Consider the following 6,261-nt stretch of genomic DNA (forward strand, 5'->3'; position numbering starts at 1 on the left):
ATTCAGATCTACCACTAAATTTTAAATCATTGGCTTACGCCAAATATAAAAACTGCTTAGACCAGTACGAAGCTATAAGAGCTATGATCTCCGATCAGTTAAAGCTAATAAAAGCTATCGCACCTACTCCCCATGCGAAAATAGAGCTGCACCAAGTACAAAATCAAGAGGCAAATTCAGGCATCCAACTCGAGGTGCCCGCATGTGACACAGAAAAATTTTATGGAGGTTACGAAGAACGGCCGTCCTTCCAGGACATGTATACAGCCGTATACATCAACCATCCAAAATTATCACAAGCACAAAAATTTTATCACCTCCGATACAAAACAGAAGGTCAAGCAGGCGTAATAGTCAAACAGTTCGCACTTAATAACGAAAATTTCAATTTGGCTTGGGAAGCTCTAAAATCCAGATATGAAAATGAAAGAATATTGGTCGATAAAAAAGTAACGACACTAATAAACTTGCCTTAAATTCGAAAAGAAACAAGTGAAGAGTTTCTTAGACTACAATCCACTGTTTCTAATTCCCACAAACAGCTGGGACCCTATACTGGTAAACCTATGCACCGCCGCATTACCAGAAAAATCATTACTTTTATGGGAGCCATCGCTCTCATCACGAAAGAAATGCCCACGTGGCAACAAATGAAAGACTTTCTAACTATCCAGTACAAAATCGCTGAAAGGGTAGAAAAAACAATAAAAATAATTAAAACAAAAATTGTACAACACGACCTAAAAAGTAGCTTCAATAGATCCCAAGCTAGTAGCAGAAACAAATTAAACAGAAGCCTTTACAAAACGCAATCGTTCACATCCGAACAGAATAACATACGTCATGTGAACTATGCACAAGAGGGCATAAACTACAATCTTGCGAGAAATTTTTTGTTTTTTTTTTCGTATTTCGCTCACAAAGAACACACCGTCAACTGTTCCGGTCAATTGCGTTATATTACTATATTCAAATATTTTTAGGCTGCGTCACAAGTGTTTTGTTTTTATTGAGTGGCTTCAAATATAATTGCATTTAATATTTACATATAATAATAAAATTGTTGCGTTATAAACCAAAAAGCAGTGGTGAGTGAATTAATTCCAAGAGATTGGAATAGAAATATACATGGCATTAAATTTTACAATTTCTGTACAATTATCATTGATATTAATTCTTTAATTACTTCTATTTATTCTAAGTACACTGCATATAGTGCTTTTACATGTTTACTTATTTTCGATTTAGCCAATTTTATATAATTTCGACGCTATGGAAATGTAGCCCAATCGGTAATCGTAGAACTTCAAAAGACCATACGTCAATTTTCTACAACAAAGCACTGCAAAAAGGACAATCATGACAACATAGCCGACATTGTCGGAAAATTGTCGATTGAAACAAATTTTATCAACTTCCGGACACTGCGCACAATTTGGCGTCAATAGTATGCGAGCTCGTATGTATGCACATATGTCTCTGTTTTTTTATCAACGTTTTGTCCGAACTCAATTTTGTGCTCCGCTCCGTCTCCGCGCGAACTCGCCATTATTTCGTTCGCTTGCCACCATGCCCAGATACGTTTTATCTGAGGCTTACTATTAATGATAGCGGCTGATTCGTATGGAGGAATAAATAACGAAATAATAAACGGCTTTTTTCCTATTATAATAATATTTACGTAATAATATACATAAGTGCACACAAATTTTTACTAAATTTTAACTTTTAACATACAACTGACTAATGAGAGATATAGCTGAAATATTTACATATATGGCAGTGCGCCCCCTGAATCCTCCATGCCATCGGTCGTTCAAATTTCTTCGTTTTAACCATTAAAAGCAAAATTGAAGAGTTAGTTGGAACATTGTTTGCACGGGGCAAGGAGAAGCAGGCATCAGCGTACGTGAATTTATCAATGTATGTTGATTGTCATATTTGTGAAAATACGCATAAATAAGGGAAAATTCAATGAACCTAAACATATGAACATATTTTACTGAAATATTTTAATTATCTCAGTGAGTAAAATTCGCTATTAAGTTACTGAAATAATAAAATAAAAAAAATTAAATAAAATTTAAGTTTCATGAGTTTTAGGATTCGAACGCAAGTGCTTGTATTCGCATTGAGTTCTCCTTCACGCTTTCTACCTAAGCCACCTCAAGTGGGAACACGGCCGCTGTAGCCACAGTTTTATTATTACCCCTTGTTCAATAAGCATGTTGCCCTCGAAACGCACATTCATGAGTTGAAAAAACTGTCTATTCAATGTTTAATTTATTATAAAGTCTTAAGTTTTTACCAGTAATCCTTCTTTTTAGTTCAAAAGGCTTTTTATAATTATAAATTATGTAATATCATAGAAATTGAAAATACAACTCTAAATAATATAGGTATGCGCATCGATAATTAATTTAAGAACATTTGTTGTGTCTATATAGCATATTTATAGCTTTATAAAAAAAAGGTCCACTATTGACGCACTAAGAGAGGTCGTTGATACTGCGAAATGTGCAGTAAATGGCAATAGATGGAAAGGTGGCACAAAAAAGTATTGCGCGCTAATTACTCTGGACGTGAGAAATGCGTTCAAGTCCGCAAAGTGGGCAAATATAATCAAAGCTCTATACGAAATACGCGCTCCCCAATATCTCGTAAATATTATAATGAGCTATTTTAAAAATCGCATATTGTTACTATCTCGAGTGGAGTACCGCAAGGCTTGGTCTTAGGCCCTCTACTAAGGGACTTGATATACGACGGGGTACTAAAAATACATCAACCAAAAAACGTGAAACCAATAGCGTATGCGGATGATCTCTTAGTGGTAGCGGTGGCTAAACATCTAGATGGCTGCGCCAATGGTTTGCTACCATGAGTTTAGAGCTGGCTGAGCAGAAAACGGAAAGCTTGCTTATAAGCACAAGGACGGTGGAAAAAAAGTTATCACTCACCATAGGGGGGTGCGAGATTACTTCACAGCCGCAGGCGAAGTATCTGGGGGTAATACTAGACTCCAAATTAAAATTTAAAGAACACCTGGTGTATACTTCCGATAAAGCAAACAAAATTTATACTGCTCTATCGAGAAAGATGGGTAATAGAGGCTGCGTGGGTTCCAGCCGGCGGTTTTTAATATTACAAGCAATGAGTTCAGTAATATTATATGCAGCACCAATATGGATACAAGCGCTACACATAAAATCATATGCTAGACAAATGAACGCAGTACATAGGCTTTCTGCAATCCGAGTAATAAGTTCTTTCCGAACGATATCAAATAATGCTGCTGATTTACTAGCCAGCATGCCGCCTATTGACATCCAGGGGGACGAATTCGCGCGAATGTACCAGCTGTCAGAGCCGTCTTCATCAAACCTCATTTAAAGGACGATGGATTCATAGACAGATTCCGGACATTCATTCGTGGATAGACAGACGACATGGGACCTGAATTTCCACCTAACCCAAATACTGAGTGGGCATGGATGCTTTAGAAAGTATCTATTCCAAATAAATCATGATGTTAGTCCGTATTGTCCGACGTGTACAGAGTGCATAGAAGATTCTGAACACGTATTTTTTCAGTGCCCCCGTTTTTTAAATATTAGGAAAAGTAAAAATCTACACTCGGCGATAGTGTAACGGTGAAAACTCTGACAACACATATGTGTCAGTCTTCTGAAAAATGGAAAGCTGTCAGCGAAGCGGCAGCTCTAATTATGACAAAACTGAGATACTTGCAACAGCTTAGGAGTCAGTCAGTCCGTTCCGTAGAGAAGACTTAAATATCCTTTTCCCTCCCATGAAGTAATACTTAATCCGGTGGTTCCATGGGAGAGATATGAGATGGGAGTAGGTTAGGTTTAGCGGATTAAAGTTGCGCACTTCGGCTTTCGATGCCGAAACAAAATATAACATATTCTGCGTTTATCACATTGCGTGGTGTGTTTTTCTTTTCGAAATTATATATTTCGATGTTATTTCATTTGAAAACTACAAATTAGTACTCCAAAAAAATTAATTTAAATTTGCGCTTTCTCTATTCATTAACATTCTCTGATTGGAGCTATAATATACGAGGTGTGTTCAAAGGAAAAGATGAATTTTGAATTTTTTTCGAAAAGTCTATATTTCTTCATCAATATCTATAATACACTTGTACCAACGCATATTTCCAATCCACGAAGCAATGAAATGCGCTTTTCGGTATAGCCATAAGCTCTTTTCAATTCTGACTTGATCTTATCATTTGTGGCAAAACGCTTTCCTTTCATTGGTTTTTACAGTTTAAGAAATAGAAAAAAGTCGCAGAGAAAGAAAGATTGAAAAAATTGTGAATGACGTCATTCAACAACTCCTGCGAGATACTAATGCGATATTGCTTTTGCTCAAAATTAATAATTAAAACATTCGAGATAATTGAATGGTATGAGCCGATTGATACATCCTCTGCAACTTCCATAATAGTGATTCGAAGATTTTCAAGAACAATACTTTTCACTGTTTCGATGTTTTCTTCGCTTGTTGACGTGGTCGCACATCCAGGATGCTCATCGTCATCAACATCTTCTCGACCTTCTGAAAAGCGCTTGTACCACTTCTAAACCGTTTTTAAGTGGACTCACTGAATGTCAAATTTCGTAAAGATATATTTTCAAATAAAAAAGTTTTCCGTACAAGGACTTGAGTTCGGAGACTTAACCGCTTTCTTGGACAATAATTCATGTCAAATTTCATAAAGATATATTTTCAAATAAAAAAATGTTCCGTAGAGGGACTTGATATTGATCAGTCAGTTTATATAGCAGATATATAATATAGTGGTCCGATCTGAACACTTTGTTCGGAAATTATGCTTTGCCTTTATAGCAAGTGGTAATAAATGTGAAATATTTGATTTCGATCGGCCAGTTTGTATGGCAGCTCCTCCTTCAGAGGTTCAATATCGGCGGTTCCGACGAAGAAACAGCTTCTTGGGATGAAAAGGGTGTGAAGAACTTTAGGTCGATTGCCTAAAAACTATGGAACAACATAGTTGGCGTATATACAGACAGATGGACATGACTATATCGACTCAGCTCCTCACGCTGATCATTTATATATATGTATTTTATAGGGTCTCCCACGTTTCTTCTGTGTGTTACAAATTTCTTTGCAAATTTAATAGACCTTGTTCAGGGTATAAAAAGCTATGGAAGTTAGCCACCACCAAATTTGTATCTCATACAAAATTTCCAAAATAATTCAATATAGGAAATATTTATTTTTAATAAGTTGGTCATAACGAGTTGATGTTGTTCCCTGAATTAATTTTAGTTTTGAAATTCATTGAGATAAATTATTATTAAATTACATTATTTTTTCATACATACATAGATCGATTTTATATACACAAATAAGAAACTATTGATACTGACTATTTTTTTCTTTTTCTTTAACTTTCGAATATATTTATTTATACCTCAGCTCTATGAGCAATAGGGTATTGTAGCTAATGGAAGTAAACAACAAAAATAGAAATTCAAATCAGTATGTTGAAAAGATAGTAGATATACGCGAAAAAAATAAATAGACGATTAAAAAAGTAGCTTGGAATCAGTCTAACTGTGTTAAATATTTATATTATACAAATCTGCCATACTTTTATTGTTCATGACTTTATCTTCAATTTGAAAAATATAAAAACGTACTTCTTTTCTTGGATGGATATTTTTAACGAGTATATTCTGTGGAGCGAATATGCTATATTCCTGTTACAATATGCTATATTCCTTACAATATGTAATATCCGCACCAAAACCTCGAAAAATGCACTGAGAACCAAAAGCACGCACTATTATACACGATCTTATCACTTAAGAACCTTTCCCAAACAAAGATCGGAATAAACTGCGGTTATAAGCTAAGGTATCAAAGAGATTATGAGTATTTTTGTGTTACTCGGTTAAAACACGAAGTAAAAAGCGCGAATTGGTTTAAAATAATCTCTAACTAAGTATCATCTTTTTGTAAATCTATAGACCAGTTCTAAAATGCAACTGAGCTCGTTCAAAATCTTATTAATGTTCGTGTGTAAGTGTCTAGATAAGTATGAGCGTATGTTATAAATATTAATTTATATATAATATATATGTACATACCATATGTATACGATGCACAAAGCATAACCATATGTACTTCATGAAACTAATATAAGTGTACATATATTCATAAATATTACGCTATTAAATAATACTATGTTTTTATTTTGAA

General features: G+C 34.8%; 1 protein-coding gene across 4 annotated transcripts in view; it reads right to left on the minus strand.

Annotated features, from left to right (window-relative positions):
* Positions 1-5,911, minus strand: part of LOC106620468 (alpha-tocopherol transfer protein) — a 29,046-nt gene extending 23,135 nt beyond the window's left edge. For 2 of the 4 annotated variants that reach the window (XM_070106722.1, XM_070106721.1), the window contains exon 1: positions 5,786-5,911. The gene's annotated coding sequence lies outside the window, so the exon portion shown is untranslated. Of the gene's footprint in view, positions 1-5,699 lie in introns of all 4 variants that reach the window. The other 2 variants (XM_070106720.1, XM_070106719.1) reach the window with 1 other exon arrangement.
* Positions 5,912-6,261: the final 350 nt, after the last annotated feature.

This window comes from Bactrocera oleae, chromosome 3 (genome assembly GCF_042242935.1).
Source record: "Bactrocera oleae isolate idBacOlea1 chromosome 3, idBacOlea1, whole genome shotgun sequence".
Classification (NCBI taxonomy): domain Eukaryota; kingdom Metazoa; phylum Arthropoda; class Insecta; order Diptera; family Tephritidae; genus Bactrocera; species Bactrocera oleae.